The sequence below is a fragment of the Amblyraja radiata genome, chromosome 3 (genome assembly GCF_010909765.2).
Source record: "Amblyraja radiata isolate CabotCenter1 chromosome 3, sAmbRad1.1.pri, whole genome shotgun sequence".
In the NCBI taxonomy this organism is placed as follows: Eukaryota; Metazoa; Chordata; class Chondrichthyes; order Rajiformes; family Rajidae; genus Amblyraja; species Amblyraja radiata.
This window is the reverse complement of record NC_045958.1, coordinates 112,305,039-112,323,281: the sequence shown is the minus strand read 5'-3', so window position 1 is coordinate 112,323,281 and position 18,243 is coordinate 112,305,039. Positions and strand designations below refer to the sequence as shown.

At 46.2% G+C, this 18,243-nt stretch overlaps 1 protein-coding gene across 1 annotated transcript in view; it reads right to left on the bottom strand.

Moving 5' to 3' along the window:
- The window catches only part of lhfpl2 (LHFPL tetraspan subfamily member 2), a 202,189-nt gene that overhangs the window by 143,862 nt on the left and 40,084 nt on the right, over positions 1-18,243 (bottom strand). Inside the window, exon 2 of the mRNA XM_033018602.1 lies at positions 13,126-13,241. The gene's annotated coding sequence lies outside the window, so the exon portion shown is untranslated. The remainder of the gene's footprint in view (positions 1-13,125; positions 13,242-18,243) is intronic.

Sequence of the window (18,243 nt, the reverse complement as noted above, 5' to 3'; positions counted from 1 at the left end):
GGGCCGACAGGAGCTCTGGAGATTAATCTGAAGCTTTCACAACTATGTTCTAACAGAGGTGCCAAGTAGATGATCCATTTCAGCTTCTTCCGAAAAACCTCCACCATCACTCAAGCCAGTCTTCTGTCAATCTAACTCCCTCTTTATCATATCGAGAAATAGCTGGGAGCAGTGAAGGTAGCAAAGGCCGAGGAATCAGACAACAGCTCAACTGTCATAAGGATGGCCTGAATTCCAGAACTCACCTCAAACCAAATTATCCTGGTATAGTTTTAACTTTGGCATCCAGCCAACATTGTAGAAAATAGCCCAGGTGCATCCTGTTCACAAAAAGGATAATTCCAATCCAATTAATTAATACACAGTCTCGACCTGCAGTCTCAGACAAAGTCTGACTGAGAGACCGATCTGGATTTGTTCACCCATGCCCAGTCTGAGTTCACTGGAGTCACTTCATCCCAGAGCTGGGGGGGGAGATTGCAACCTTCACGTGGTCCGCCCATTTTCGACAATTGCAATCAACCCGGCGTGCACAATCAAATAAGATCAAATAGAACAAGTTGTCCGACAACTTTACGCTGTGCACGCCATACGCAAGAAGAAGATCCCAGAGCTCATGATAGTCTTGCTGAGATACATTCATAGTCATGGTCATAGAGTCTTGCAGCGTGGAAACAGGCCCTTCGGCCCAACTTGCCCACACCGACCAACATGTCCCATCTACACTAGTCCCACTTGCCTGCGTTTCACCCATATCCCTCCAAACCTGTCCTGTCCATTTACCTGTCCAAATGTTTCTTAAACATTGCGATAGTACCTGTCTCAACTATCTACTCTGGCAGCTCGTTCCATACACCCACCACTCTTTGTATGAAAACGTTACCCCCCAGGTTCCTATTAAACCTTTCCCCCCAATGTCCCCTGCCTTCAAACCTATGCCTCTGGTAAGACTTTAGACTTTAGGCTCTTCGGCTCAACTAATCCACACCAACAACAATCACCTCATCCACTAGCACTATTCTACACACCAGGAACAATTTCTTTACCAAAGCCAATGAACCTACAAACCTGTACATCTTTGGAGAGTGGGAGGAAACCGGAGCACCCGGAGAAAACCCACACGGTCACAGGGAGAACGTGCAAACGCCATACAAACAGCACTGGTAGTCAGGATTGAACTGACTCTGGTCTGTGGCAACTTCTCACCCAAGGTAATCCACCATTGCATCGAGGACTATACTCAGGCATAGGCTGAAGTGCTGCAAATGGTGGTAAGAGTGATACGATAGTGGTGTTTAAGAGGTTTATAGATAGGCACAAGAATATGCAGGGAATGGAGAGGTGTGGATCACGTGCAGGCAGATGTGATTGGTCTACCTTTGGCATGGCCATTGCGGGCCGAAGGGCCTGTTCTTATGCTGTACTGTACTAGGTTCTATGTTGTAAGTGCCAGACAAAAACATCTTCGTTGCCGGTCCTTCAGTGTTGCAAAGTCTAAATCCAACAACATCTTGCTCACCAGCTCGGAGAGGACCCTCACCACAACTACAGCTGTTCAAGATGACGGCTCATCACCACCCATTAGGGAAGGACAATAAATGTAAAACCTCCCAAACAAAACCCAGATCTTGAAACACGAGTAAAATGCTTGTCATTGATATTCATCTTAAGGTTTGAGGCCTGGATATATTATTTTCCCTTGCACCAAAGTACAGTGAAAAGCTTTCTTTTGCATGCTATCTAATCAAATCAGATAAAACTATGAGTGTACAGTTGCTGCCTTACAGCGCCAGAGACCCGGGTTTCATCCCGACTGCGGGTGCTGTTTGCACGGAGTTTGCACGTTCTCCCCGTGACCGCATGGGTTTTCTCCAAGATCTCCAGTTTCCTCCCACAAAGACGTACAGGTTTGTAGGTTAATTGGCTTGGTATAAATGTAAATCGGCCCTAGTGCGTGTATGATAGTGTTAATGTGCGGGGGCCGGTGTGGACTCGGTGGGCCGAAGGGCCTGTTTCCGCGCCGTATCTCTAAACTAAACAGAAAGCTAAACTCAATACAATCAAACCAAACTCAAGTACAATAGGTAGAGCGGAGGGAAAGGATATAGTTCTCAGAAATACGGCATCTTTCCATTCTCCGAGAGGTAATGAGATTGCTCTGAACTCTATGGCCCTGTATTGCATGCCTTATTTTTGGGCAAACCGCTTAATAAATGATGGTTTTATTTCCATCCATCTGCTTCCTGGTGGATGATTTACCGTTGAGCGCTGATTTTTGTCTGTACTTTTTACACTGTTGGTGGATGGTTCACAAGATGATGTGAAAAGTTCTGCATTTGTCTTGATCTACGGCACCCTCAAACTGAAAGATTAAAGATCCTGTCAATGATCGAGACTGCCAGCCGCACGATAACAAAACCAATCCACATTCAGCAATGCAGCTGCTCTCCAGAATAAGATTCCAAGATAACCCCAGCCAGTAAAGCTTGTACAATCTCCCTAGTGACGAGAGCACAAGGGTTCTTTCAATAATGTGAATGAGTGATGTTTCTGGCAAATCTGAAGTCTTCAATGCATATGGGAGTGAAGGCAGCAATCAAGTCAGACATTGGCACTAATCATCACAACTAATATAGATGTATATTACACACACACACACACACACACACATATATATATATATATATATATATATATGTTTTAGTTTTAGTTTTAATGATACAGCCCGGAAACAGGCCCTTTGGCCCACATAGTTCGCATCGACCAGCGATCCCCGCACATTAACACAATCCGACACACACTAGGGACAATTTACATATATAGTAAGTAAGTAACTAAGTAATTTTTATTTATATAGCACTTTTAACTCAAATCTTGTTGAAGCCAAAGTGCTTTACAGAGAAAAAACTTAGATTACCATACATCCATATAAAATAAAAAAGTTTAAAAAAAAGACACATACACTATAGGATTCAACATGAACTTCCCCCCAGCAGCAGAATCAACACTTTCCACTATGAGGGAAGGCACCAAAAAGTCCAGTCCTCCTCCTCCTCCTAGTCCACCCGAGATCGGGGCCTGTTTGAGGCCTCCGCAGCCAGTTGCTGCAATGGCTGCCCGATGTTATCGGCCCTCTTGCTGGGAAGATGGAACTCCGGCGTCGGGTGAATAGTCCTCAGCGGCATGGAAATGTCTGGAACGGCCGCTTCCTCCCCGGAGACCGCGGCACCCGAAGTCCTCAGGCCGCGCTGGTTGGAGCTCCGACTCTGGAGATCTCGGATCCCAAGCTCCGCGGTGTTTTAAATCCAGCGCCACCCACGGCTGGACGCTCGCAAGTCAATTAACCTAAAATTACTATAAGCCTACCAATTAGCCTACAAACCTGTACATCTTTGGAGTGTGGGAGAAAACCGAAGATCTCGGAGAAAACCCACGCAGGTCACGGGGAGAACATACAAACTCCGCACCGACGGCACCTGTAGTCGGGAACGAACCATTCAATGTGATCATGGCTGATCTTCCCCAATCAGTACCCCGTTCGTGCCTTCTCCCCATATCCCCTGGCTCTGTTATTTTTAAGAGCCTCTTTCTTGAAAGCATCCAGAGAAGCTGCCTCGCACGCCCTCTGAGGCAGAGAATTCCACAGACTCACCGCTCTCTGTGAGAAAAAGTGTTTCCTCGTCTCCGTTCTAAATGGCTCAAGGGCCTGTCCCACGAGCATGCGACTCCATGCGGCAAGCGCGACCTAAAGGGCCGGTCCCACCATCATGCGCCTGCATGCGGCAAGCGCGACCAAACCAGAAGCAGGGGCCGCGTGGAGGTCGAGTGAGTGACATGAAGTTCGAGCGAAGTCCGCGCGAAGTTCGCGCGTGACGTACGGCGTCGAAGCGGCTGCGGGCCGGCAGGCCGTTGCCGTGCAGAATTTTTTTTAAACGCTCAGTTTTTCGGAGCCCCGCGCGATGTCGGGACCAGCTCCGCACAACTCCATACGGCTCCGGAGATCGAAGTGGGACCAGCCTCGCGAGGCCGTATGGCTCAAGCGACCACGTTAGGTCGCGCTTGCCGCATGGAGTCGCATGCTGGTGGGACAGGCCCTTTACTCCTTATTCTTAAACTGTGGCCCCTGGTTCTGGACTCCCCCAACATCGGGAACATGTTTCCTGCCACTAGCGTGTCCAAGCCCTTAACAATCTTATATGTTTCAATGAGATCCCCTCTCCATCTAAACACCAGAGTGTACAAGCCCAGCTGCTCAGCTATCGTATATGAACGGTCCTGTGCTGTATTGTTCTTTGTTCTATGGAATACAGTGTTCATCTTTCGAGTCTAGTTCTGGGAATGCAATGAATGTGTTCTGCACAACATAATTAAGAAGGGCTTCAATGTTGGGGATCTTAGCCTGGGAAAGGCAACTGAATTAGGAACAGTTATCTATCACACCACCACATTAAGTGTGACATTACAACAGCAGGAATTTGTACTATATTAATTGGCTAATTTAGCTTTCTCACAGAAGATAGACACAAAATGCTGGAGCAACTCAGCGGGGCTGGCAGCAACTCTGGAGAGTTGCGTGACGTTGAAGAAGGGTCTCGACCCGAAACGTCACCCATTCCTTCTCTCCAGAGATGCTGCCTGTCCCGCTGAGTTACTCCAGCATTTTGTGTCTATCTTTGGTGTAAGCCAGCACCTGCAGTTCCTTTCCACACATTAGCTTTCTCACACCCCTGAAATGCTTCAATGAATCCTTTATATCTTAACTTTGCACAATCTATAGGGTGTTATAAGTCCAAGTGCCTCTGTAGATGAGGTTCAGTTGCAAGCTGCTGACACAAATGCACGTGGAATGCCTGGAAGTTGTCAGGAGTGGGCTCGGCTGGAAGCTATCAGTCTTAAGAGATAATTTGCCAGCTGTTTGAATAAAGAAAGAATGCAATCTGTCAGAACAACCCAACACTGCATGCTGTCAGGACAGATCAAAGAATGCCTGAAAACTGATATCTACAAGATACAAGTGAGATAAGTGCAAAATATCCACGAGCTGAAGAATGATCCCAGGAATTAGCGGGTGAACATATGATGACACAGGGCCTGTCCTCGATGGAGTTTAAAAGGATGGGGGGGAGGACCTCATTGAAACACAGAATAGTGAAAGGCTTGGATGGAATGGATGTGGAGAGGATGTTTCCACTAGTGGGAGAATCTAGGACCAGAGGCCATAGCCTCAGAATAAAAGGACGTACCTTTAGAAAGGAGATGAGGAGGAATTTCTTTAGAGGGTGGTGAATCTGTGGAATTCATTGCCACAGATGGCTGTGGAGGCCAAGTCATTGGACGTTTTTAAGGTGGAGATTGGCAGATTCGTGATCAGTACAGGTGTCAGGGGTAGACACAAAATGTTGGAGTAACTTAGCGGGACAGGCAGCATCTCTGGAGAGAAGGGAATGGGTGATGTTTCGGGCCGAGACCCTGTCTTCCGGTGTCAAGGGTTATGGGGAGAAAGCAGGAGAATAGGGTTTTTTTTAAAAATAATTTTATTTATTAGAAGTACAGTTCATTACAATAGTACAAGCCAAATATATCTTATTACATTTATTGTACCACTTCATTTTTTAAGCTTTAAAGAAAGTAAAGAAAGTGAGAGAAAGCCGTGAGATTGTGTGAAAGAGTGATCAAAAAGAAAGACCCATTGAGCAAAGAGTTAGGGAAAAAAGTTAAGAAATAGGCCATAGAAAAGAAGAAAAAGAAAAAGAAAGAAAAGCTCTATTATGAAGACCACGCAAAAAGGGAGAATGGGGTTGAGCGGGAAAGATAGCCGTGATTCAACGGCGGAGTAGACATGACGGGCCAAATGGCCTAATTCTGCTCCCAGAATATATGATTAAATTGCACATCAGTCCAATTCATGTCTTCAACAGTGGAACGGAAATGGAATGTGTGGCACTTGGAGCCTTGAAGGTAAAAGACTGCTACATGGACAATTCTATTTGTCAATTTTGCAACTGCGTTCTAGCACCCAATAGCAAAGAGAGTTCCAAGGGATTGTAAGGCAAACCCCAAACTCACTGCCGAAGACAGACATCAAAAAGCTGGAGTAACTCATCGGGACAGGCAGCATCTCTGGAGAGAAGGAATGGGTGGCGTTTCGGGTCGAGACCCTTCTTCCTCAAACTCACTAAGAGTGGACTGAACTGCACAGAAACACACTGGGTGTGACCGGTTTATTCACCAAGAACACCAATATAGACATGTGTGTGAACTAAATTGTTTTGCCTGTGATAAGTAACTCTGGAGATTAAGGCAGAACCAGGAAGAGAAAAAAAAAATATAGGAGGAATGAGATAAAAGAATATTGAGTGTTTTCACAAATACTGCATTGTGTTAGTCTGTGAATGTGAAGGCCACCGACAATACCTGGTATATCAAAATATTTACAGTGACAGGCTATTGTACTTGCTTTAGAAAGGTCACCATGGGAAATTCTGTCTGAAAATAACTGAAAACATCCCAGGCCCCTAATGTTTTTGTTCCGAGCAAAACCTTTACTAGACTAATTATAGTATTATAATCCCCACACTGGTGGTGGCAGGAAAAGTGCTCTTGCTACGATTCTCCACATAACAGCAGCTAATGGGCTTCAGATAAAGTCCCATGGCACTGCATGTTTAGTTTAGTTTAGTTTAGTATAGAGACACAGTGCGGGAACAGGTCCGTTTGCCCACCGAGTCCGCGCCGACCAGCGATCCCCGTACACTTGCACTGTCCTACACACACTGGGGACAATGTTTTACCGAAGCCGGTGTTCGTACGTTCTCCCAGTGACCGAGTGAGTTTGCCCCGGGTGCTCCGGTTTCCACCCGCACTCCAAAGACGTAGCGGTAAAAATTGTAAGTTGTCCCTAGTGTGTAGGATGTTGTTAGTGAATGAGGCGATCGCTGGCCAGCACGGATTTGCTGGGCCAAATGGCCTGTTTCACCGCTGTATCACTAAAGTCCAATGTCTATTTGAAAGGTGAGATGCGTAAGGAATTAATTCAAAGTATTGTATATGAATGCGTGAAGTATAAGAAGTAAAGTAGATGATCTTGAGTCTCAGTTAGAGGTTGGTAGATATGACATTGTGGGGATTACTGAGACGTGGCTGCAGGAAGATCGGGCCTAGGAACTTCATATTCAGGGTAATACATCCTATAGAAAGGACAGGCAGGTGGGCAGAGGAGGGGGGGTAGCTCTGCTGGTGAGGGATGGACATAGGGACTGATGAGGTAGAGTCATTGTGGATTGAGTTGAGGAATTGTAAAGGCAAGAAGACACTAATTGGTGTTATCTACAGACCCCCAAATAGTAGCCCGGATGTAGGGTGTAAGTTGCAGCAGGAGTTAAAACTGGCATGTAACAAAGGTAATGCCACTGTGGTGATGGGGGATTTCAATATGCAGGTAGACTGGGAAAATCAGGTTGGTTCAGGACCCCAAGAAAGAGAGTTTGTAGAATGCCTCCGAGATGGATTCTTAGAGCAGCTTGTAATGGAGCCGACCAGAAAAAAGGCAATTCTGGATTTAGTGTTGTCCAATGAACCAGACTTGATAAGAGAACTCGAAGTACAGGAACCGCTTGGAGGTAGTGATCATAATATGATTAGTTTTAATCTGCAATTTGAGAAGGAGAAGGTTAAATCGGAAGTGTCAGTGATGCAGTTGAACAAAGGGGACTATGAAGGCATGAGAGGGGAGCTGGCCAAGGTAGACTGGAAAGGGATCCTAGCAGGAATGATGGTGGAACAGCAATGGCAGGAATTTCTGGGCATAATCTGGAAGCTGCAGGATCATTTCATTCGAAAAAGGAAGGAAGATTCTAAGGGGAGTAGGAGGCAACTGTGGCTGACAAGAGAAGTTAGGGATAGAATAAAGCTAAAATAAAAGATGTATAACACAGCAAAGAGTAGCCGGAAGCCAGAGGTTTGGGAAACTTTCATAGGACAACAGAAGGAAACAAAACGGGCAATACGGGCTGAAAAGATGAATTATGAAGGGAAGCTGGCCAGGAATATAAAGAAGGACAGTAAAAGCTTCTTTAGATATGTTAAGGGAAAAAGAGTAGCAAAGTCAAATGTGGGTCTTGAAGGCAGACACGGGTGAAATTATTATGGGCAACAAGGAAATGGCAGAAGAGTTGAATAGGTGCTTCGGATCTGTCTTCACTAAGGAAGACACAAACAATCTCCCAGATGTACTGGAGGACAGAGGATCTAAGGGGGTAGAGGAACTGAAATAAATTTTCATTAGGCGCTGACCGGCGATCCCCGTACATTAACAATATCCTACACCCACCAGGGACAATTTTTATATTTACCAAGCCAATTAACCTACAACCCTGTGCGTCTTTGGCATGCGGGAGGAAACCGAAGATCTCGGGGAAAACCCACGCAGGTCACGGGGAGAACGTACAAACTCCGTACAGACAGCATCCGTAGTCGCGATCGAACCCGGGTCTCCGGCGCTGCATTCGATGTAAGGCAGCAACTCTACGCCTGCACCACCGTGACTGCCCTGGACTACACAAGATTCCAGCATCTGCAGTTCCTTGTGGTGATGGGGGGGGGATGCAAATTGTTTTTTTTTAAATGCTGTTTTTTACTACATTTGCAGATGATTTCAAGGTAATTTACATGATTTCAAGGTAAATATACCCACATTTATAAGAGTGGGATAAGAGAGGGTGGGGGGGGGATGCCGATGGTCTGTAAAACAATGATGCTCCTTTTTACAAACAAGTTCTGGGTTCAAAAGAGTGGTGCAGTTGTATTTCACCAAATCAGTTGGATCGATGGAAACTTGGGAATCTTGCATTTCCTCAAATTGCTACTTTGCTAAAGTCTTCCACCTTGTGACATTTGTTTGCTGAATAATGCAAAGCCATTTATCATATTATATTTTGAATGAATGAATGAATGAATGGATGGATGGATGCTTTATTGTCACCTGACGAGTCACTGTGATATTCTTTGTTTTGTATACCCAAGGTATGCAACGAGTCGCTACATAAAGGGCGCCGACAGAGTTACAAAGTATCCCACGCTGGGTCCTCATTCGTTCCCCCACCCCCCCCCCCCCCCCCCCCCCCCCCATCCCCCAAGCCACGTCCTACAGGTTATAGGCTATATTTAACAGGTTCTGAGTTTTCTTTGTCGCTCCAAGATTCCACATTGCTTTTGCAGACTCACTGCTTGTTATAAACCATTAGCATCATAATAAGTCAGCAGAATTACATTACATTAGACTTAATATCTGGACAGATGTAGCCAAGGCAGCCTCTAGAAATTGCCCTGACCACTCAGTAATTTATAACTATTGATTTTGGATTCACTCCTAAGCCACAAAAATACCCTGAACATACTTGTATATATTTTTTTAAAGTAGAAACACTTCAATGAATTCTACAGATTTTGTAAGAAAGGCAATAGAATGTTGGGTGAAATGAAGTGTCAATGGTGGTTTAGAGATACAGTGCAGAAACAGGCCCTTCGGCCCACCCACCGAGACAGCACTGACCAGCGATCCCCGCATACTAACGCTATCCTACACACTAGAGATCATCTACAATTTTACTGAAGCCAATTAACCTATAAACCTGAAAATAGACACAAAATGCTGGAGTAGTATCAGCGGGTCAGGCAGCATCTCTGGAGAGAAGGAATGGGTGACGTTTTGGGTCGAGACCCTTCTTCGACCTGAGAGTCAGGGGAGAGGGAGATACAGAGATAAGGAAGTGCAAGGTGTGAGAATGAGTCATCAACCCCACCTGTACAACTTTGGAGTGTGGGAGGAAACCGGAGAACCCAGAGAAAACCCACGCAGGGCACGGGCAGAAAGTACACACTCCGTGCAGAGTCAGGATTGCACCCGGATCTCTGGCGCTATAAGGCAGCAACACTACCGCTGCACCACCGTGTGCCCCTTGCTCAAAAGCTGAAGACCTACTGTACTTATTGATCCATTGCACAAGTGATTGCCATAAACATCTTCTGCCATTGCTCCGGTTTTGAATTTTAAAAGCTATCACAATGTTTACAAAACATTTGGACAGGTACATGAATAGGACAGGTTTGGAAGGATATGGGCCAAATGCAGGCAGGTGAGACTAGTGTAGATGGGGCATGTTGGTCGGTGTGGGCAAGTTGGACTGAAGGGGTTTCTTTCCACGCTGTATCACTCTAATTGACAGGGTGTGTCAGGGTGAGTGCCAGTGTCACTTATTGGGCTCCGTAAACAACTCATTCAATGATGGTTTACTGTTCCGCGAGGTCACTATGTTCTTCATAACAAACTCCAGCTCCGCTGACTGTGTCTTCTCACCCAATGTGACCATCGTAAGCTAATACATCCGGCCAAACCAGAGAACAGTAAGAACTTACGGCTGTTACTTTTTCTCAGTTATGTACTAGGGTGCCCACAAAAATTGTCAACAAGTATTGAGATGAATGTGCAGCCAAAGCTCAGGAACAGGACAATCAAACAGCACAGTGGCGCAGCGGTCGAGTTGTTGCCTTATGGGCCTGTCCCACGAGCATGCGACTCCATGCGGCAAGAGCGACCTAACGTGGTCGCTTGAGCCGTACGGCCTCGCGGGGCCGGTCCCACTTCGATCGCCGGACCGTATGGAGTTGTGCAGAGCTGGTCCCGACATCGCGCGGGGCTCCGAAAACATGACCGTGTTCAAGAATTCCGCACAGCTAACGGTGCTGTCTGTACAGAGTTTGTACTTTCTGCCCGCGAATTATGTGCGTTTTCCCCAGTTTCCTCCCACACTCCAAAGATGTACAGGTTTTTAGGCTAATTGGCTTGGTATAATTGTAGATTGTCCCTGGTGTTAATGTGCGGGGGATTGCTGGTCGGCGTGGACTCAGTGGGCCGAAGTGCCTGTTTCCGCGCTCTTTCTCCAAACTAAACTAAACACAATAGTTTTTTTTGGTTTCTTCGACATGGGCCTTCTCCGACTCATGTTTTATTTAGCCCCTGTCAGAATATTGATTCCATTTCCCCTCACATGAATGCCTATTAAATACATCATAATTCTTCGCCTCAGTTACTCCCCGAGTACCCCCCCCCCCCCCCCCCCCACAACTCTCCCGCCCCAGAGTTCAAGTTCCACATTCCACTCAGGAAAGAGGTTTCTCCCAAATCCACGCAACTGAACCACCATACCACCGGCTGGAGCGCGGTCTTGATCTACCACATTGGAGATCTTCGGACTATCTTTAATCGGATTATACTGGACTTTATCTTGCCCTAAACATTATACCCTTCATCATCTATCTGTACACTGTGGACGGCTCGATTGCGATCATGAGGTCTTATCAATGACTGGATAGTACACAACAAAAAGCTTCTCACTCTCTCTCGGTACAAGTGAGAATAAACTAAACAAACTAGACTTTGCTCCGGTCTTTCTGAAACAACAGTGAAAGGAGGAATGGGAATAAACAAAGGCATAGGATTCTGGCTTCCGATTGCGATGCCAGGTTGGACGTCTAAATAATGATCCTTTGCCAAATAAACCTTGGATCATGTTGGAACCATTAAGCTTAGAAAGTTTAATATAATCATGCCTGGTTACCTTTAATTTTTATCTGCCTGTAATTATGTGGGTGGGATTTTTAGGTAGTCTGTGGCGTGTTCGTGGCTAGGATTCTAGCGCAGACTCCCAGATAGTTTAGTTTAGTTCAATGAAGACCATGGGGAAGAGAGAGTTTTCGAATATGATCACGAGTATGATTGAAACGTATATATGCTGGAAGACATATAGTATAGGAGTAAAGAGGCTCTTCTGCAGTTGTATAGGGCTCTGGTGAGACCACATCTGTAGTATTGTGTACAGTTTTGGTCTCCTAATTTGAGGAAGGACATCCTTGTGATTGAGGCAGTGCAGCGTAGGTTCACGAGATTGATCCCTGGGATGGCGGGACTGTCATATGAGGAAAGATTGAAAAGACTGGGCTTGTATTCACTGGTTTAGAAGGGTGAAGGGGAGATCTTATAGAAACATATAAAATTATAAAAGGACTGGACAAGCTAGATGCAGGAAAAATGTTCCCAATGTTGGGCGAGTCCAGAACCAGGGGCCACAGTCTCAGAATAAAGGGGAGGTCATTTAAGACTGACGTGAGAAAAAACTTTTTCACCCAGAGAGTTGTGAATTTGTGGAATTCCCTGCCACAGAGGGCAGTGGAGGTCAAGTCACTGGATGGATTTAAGTTAGATAGAGCTCTAGGGGCTAGTGGAATCAAGGGATATGGGGAGAAGGCATGCATAGGTTATTGATAGGGGACGATCAGCCATGATCACAATGAATGGCGGTGCTGGCTCGATGGGCCGAATGGCCTCCTCCTGCACCTATTATCTATGTTTCTAAGACGATGTTCTTATACAAGAAGAAGTTTTTATGAGTGATTTTACTGTTTTGTATTTCTACAATAAAGAAACTATTAATCAAGAGACTGCTTCTGGATGATTCATCTTTCGCTGGCTTTGAATGTCTCATGCCGAGCTCGTGGAATGCATGAGATTACCTTCTGAACCACAGTCAGCAAATTAGTGACTATCGAGGGCTAAAACATTGAGAGGTCGTGAAGACTGTCACTACAGATCCTAAGCTCATGAGTGATAGAATTAGGCCATTCAACCCAACAAGGCAACTCCGCCATTCAATCATAGATGATCTACCTCACCCTCCTAACCCCATTCCCCCGCCTTCTCCCTGGAGTAATGGATGGCCACCACTCCACACAAACCTGTCCTAATAGCCCTCCCTATAGTCCTCTGAGGGAGGGCTAAATGTATGTCTTTATGTATGTACTTAATCTATGAACCACTGTTGTATAACGTTAGTACCTCCACCAATGTAAAGCACTTTGGTCAACGAGAGTTGTTTTTTTAATGTGCTATAGAAATAAAAGTGACTTGACTGGACTAACGGTGGTCCTGTAGGACATCCAGTGTACCCCCATCACCAGGTACATGGAGTAAGGTTCCACAGTGAAGCGAGTAGGGAAACGGAACCATGTTGTCGGAGGCCGGTATGGGTAGAATCTGCAGGTAATAACGATTATGCAACATCCTCCACTCACCTCCTTCCTCGTCTTAATCGACAACGTTGCTCACTAGCACGAGTTTAGTGCGTCGGACGTGGAATTTGCAAGTCAGTGAGACCGTCCGTGAAAACATTCGTGAGACGGTGGGTGGCCTGGGTGGAAGAGACAAGATATGTGCTGATTATTAAACGTGTCAGGATACATCCACATTCAACATCAAAACAACAGAGGAGCAGGAAACGACAAAGCAACATTTCAGCTTTTATAAACCAGTATCAGTTGTTCCTTATGTCCCTCTGTCTTTCAAATCAAATGGGGCGGCACGGTAGAGTTGCTGCCTTACAGCGCCAGAGACCCGGGTTCGATCCAGACCACGGGTGCTGGCTAAATGGAGATTGTACGTTCTCCCCGTGACCTGCGTGGGTTTTCTCCAGGATCACTGGCTTCCTCCCACACTCCAAAGACGTACAGATTTGTAGGTTAATTTGGCTTCGGTAAAATTGTAAATTGTCCCTAGTGTGTTTAGGATTGTGTGAGTGTACGGGGATCACTGCTCACAAATTAACAGTGTAGGGAGGAACTGCAGGTGCTGGTTCACACAGTAGATAGACGCAAACATCTGGAGTAACTCAGCGGGTCAGGCAGCATCTCTGGAGAGAAGGAATAAGTGATGTTCCGTTCTCCTCTGACTCACAGTCTGAAGCAGGGTCTTGACCCGAAACGTCACCTATTCAGGGCTCTCGCTTAACATTTTTCCCCTGTTGCCAGCTGGGCAACCTTGGCAGCTTTTTAGGTTGCCAAATGACAGTTTAGGTGGTCATTTAAGACGGCTTGCATGACACGTGCAATAATGTGCTCGGATGAAGTGTGTAGTTACCAGTCGGAATGATGCTCAATGAAGCATTCACATATTATTTCTGCTTCAAATAAAGTCACAAACTAAACATATCCACCAATCAAGACATGATATATACCACAATGACATGCAGCAAAATTATAATACAGTATCTCAACTCTTTTTACACATTGCAATTAATGCAATTTCTATTATTTCTTTCCACTTCCAAACAAAAATGCGGTTGGATTATTCAGCGTACGATCAACCTGTGTCAATAAATCCTGGACCATGATAACATATATGCTTAACCATGCACACTACAGATTGATGCAAGCATGTTTTCTGTAAAGGACCAAAAATTATCATGACATGGCCATAGCATGGGTCGTTATTGCTATTGGTACAGAAACACTCTCGCTTCCCACATAATTTTTCCACAACAAAATATACAGGTTGCAAGGAATTTTCTAAAGGCATTTTATAATAATAGCTGTTAAAACTGACCATACCCATCTGACAGGTTAAACATTACACTAACTGACAAGAGATGGCCAAAGGACATAAATGCAGCAAATGTTCTTTTGGTAATATGTTTAAAGGTGTTAAGACGCTACATTACCGGACAATCAGAATAGATGTATGTGTTGTGAACAGCAATGAAGATACCCAGTTTGTAAGCAACAAATTAAAAAAAAAATTGTTGATAGACGCTTTTTCCATCATTCCCACTTCAGAATTACCGTTAAAATTTAAACTGAAATATCTCCTGACTAAATTTGTGATGTATATGAATGACTGTTGAAGTAAAACCTGGATAAATCCAACGTATAGTTGTGAATGTTGCTCATTAAATAACTACAGTACTGATACTCCATATTAAGAGCTTTGATTTGCCGTTAAAATGAATTCTATAATAACGTGTCAACGGTGGCAGTGACAATTGAACACGCGGTTTTAATGTTTCACGTGTTCACAATTTAATTAATCCATCTTTATGGACTAAAACATATAATAACATTGGGAATTAAAACATATTTGATTGCATTCCGTTATCAAACATAGTCAATGTTCGCTCTGAAGACATTTCCAGCACAATAGGGTCGGGGGGGGGGGGGGGGGATGAATCAGTGCAGGAGGGATAGATGGTAGTGGTGGGGGGGGGGGGGGGGGGGGGGGGGTGTTGAGAAGGCAATTGGTGCGTAATGGATGGATTGAGGCAGGGGAATTAGTGCGTGTTGGTTGGAGTAGGTAAAATTGTGAGGGGAGAGCGCGGGGATGACAGTGGGTTGAACGGGGGGGATCTGAGCAGGATGGATGGGGGGAGCAGTGCAGGATGGATGGGATGGGGGGTCAGTACAGGATGAATTGGGGGACCAGTGTAGGATTGCTGGGGAGTGGCAGGAGAATCAATGCGAGGTGGATAGGGAGATCAGTGCAGGATGAATAGATGGGGGAGGGGGGTAGATGAGGAGGGGAGCACAGGGGATGTCAGTGAGGACTGAATAGAGGCGGGAATGGGGATCAGTGCGGGATGGAGAGGAGGGGTCTCAGGATAAGAGGGTGGAGGGGGGCGTACAAGAGAGAGAGAGAGAGGAACTTGGGGCAGAGGAGGTGGGAAGGAAGGTCAGCGCTCCTCGGACAACACCGGCATCATCGCTGCCTAGGCCGTCCCTGTCCATGGCCAAGTGCCGCCGCCAAAGGGGGAGACAGTTGGGATCTCCTCGCCACCGCCTCCCCTCCTCCACCAGCCAACAGCAAGATGCGGGGCCGAGCGGTGCAGATGCTTCAGATGGCGGAAGGAGGTTTCCCCCCCCCCCCCCCACCCCCCACCTCCTCCCGGCCTCGGCGTGCGAGAGGGTTTGTTTTGAAAGCGCCATTGGCGGAGTGGCAGGCAGCGGCCGCTATCAGGCCGGGCGGGGGGTGGGAGGAGGAGGAGATGGAGCCGCTGCCGCTGCTGTGCGGGTCCCATCATTCGCTCCATCCCTCCGTCACGCCACACTTTAGCATCTTTCCCACGCATTACAACCATCGCCGACACAAAAAGTCACGTTCCTTTTCCCTAGAGACGCTGCGTGACCCGCTGAGTTACTCCAGTTTTTTGTGTCTATCTTCGGTATAAACCAGTATCTGCAGTGCCAAGCCGGGCAAAATGACTCGGCGTTTAGGTTGCCCGGCGGCACTTTAGGTGGTCAGTGGCACCCGGGCAACCACTAATTTAGAGCCCTGCTATTTAGTTCAGTTTAGTTTAGAGATATAGCGCAGACTATTAACTCCGTACAGGCAGCACCTGTAGTCGGGATCGAACCCGGGTCTCAGGTGCTGCAAGCGCTGTAAGGCACCGACCCCGATTTCTTTTCTCCAGAGATGCTGCCTGCCCGGTGAGTTACTCCAGCATTTTGTGCTGATAAATTAACAGTACTGTTTATCAAGAACAAGTCAGATTTTATTTTAAAATCCTTTGTATCTGAGCCCTGGTAACTAACAGTAGAAAGATGGTTAGATTTATAAAGAAAAATGAGGCGCATCAAACAGCTTCACAAAAGTTGTGTGTAACAGGAGACAACACTTGAACAGATTGTAATCTTGTTATCGTGCATGAATGCCCAAATGTGTTCCAATAAAGTGACCCGCGCTTCAGATTTGAACATGGATCTTTTTGGTGTCTGGCCCCATCTGTTCTCACACAGCTGGGCTGGCGCAAGGCACGGACACACACACACACACACGCACACGCACATGCACACGCACACACTGGAGCTCTGGGTGTATCTCCACATAGCAGGCAGCTTTCCCAGCTCAGGAGAGCGGGTGTCAGTGGGGGAGGGGAGGTGCAAGGACACAAACAGCACAGAAGATGAGATAGCCTGGGCAATCTAAGCATTACAGCCTCTTCCTGACAGATAAAACTCAGCCTGGCCCCACAGCAGAAGCGTCCACATCGCGGGGGCAGGAAACTGGAAGTATCCTGAGCTAGACAAAAGTGCTGGAGAAACTCAGCGGGTGCGGCAGCATCTATGGAGTGCACCCGCTGAGTTTCTCCAGCACTTTTGGCTACCTTCGATTTTCCAGCATCTGCAGTTCCTTCTTAAACACAGTATCCTGAGCTAATTCTGGTTCCACCATCATCTATTGCAACAAGTGATGGCTTCCACTGATTGTCGCCGGAAGCTTGCGCCCCTTTCAGGACGGACGATGACAGCGATGTCAACATTTGAAACATGGAAGATGGACACGAAAGAAGAAGAAACTCAGCCTATGCTTTAATTACCTCTTGTTTCCTTTATCCCTACCAGTCTGAAGAAGGGTCTCAACCCGAAACATCACCCATTCCTTCTCTCCAGAGACGCTGCCTTTACCGCTGAGTTACTACAGCTTTTTCTGTCTATCTTCGGTTTACATCTGCAGTCCCTTCCTACACTTTAAATTAAGTTGTCTTTTTAGTTTGGTTCAGGTTCGTTGAGAAACAGCAGGGAAACAGGCCCATCGGCCCAACGAGTCCGTGCCGACCAGCGATCCCTGTACACTAGCACCATCCTACCCACGAGGGATAATTTACAACCTTTACCGAAGCCATTTAATCGTCAAACTTGAACGTCTTTGGAGTGTGGAACACCCGGTGAAAGCCCGCGCAGGTCACAGGGAGAAGGTACAAACTCCGTACAGACGTAGTCAGGATCGAACCAGGGTCTCCGGCCCTGTAAAGCAGCAACTCTGCCGTTGCCCCACCTCATTAGTCATTTTTAGCAAGCCCATTTTTCCAACATCTTTACCATGCGGAAGAGTTAAGAAACCTGGCGCTGCTGTCGTGATGAGCTGGCTTTTGTTTCAACACTTAGCCAACAATGAAGTCATGCCTTGGTTCAGTGAGTGGAACAGCTGTAAAATTATAGGGAAGTCAAGAAACCCAAGGCATCATTTCAATGTAACATTCTGTCAAGAACCAAACTTTTTTTTCTCCCATAAGAGTCATTAAAATGTGGAACTTGTTACCACATGGACAAACAGTGCAGATGTGTTTGAAGCTAAATATGTAGGAGTTAAATATGTGCGGGGATTGCTGGTCGGTGCGGACTCGATGGGCCGAAGGGCCTGTTTCTGCGCTGTATCTCTAACCTAAAAATAAACTAGAGTACGGGATAGTGTTTGGAGAGTCTGATCCTAATACAAAACAAATATGGCTTCCAATAGGCACAGAATGGAGGATCTCAATCAATGGAGAACAGCAAGACTGAGAATTAGAACACAGATTCATCGGCATTGCAATACAATCTCTTTCATACTTTAAAATTCATTGGTGAAGAGTAATTTCATAGAGA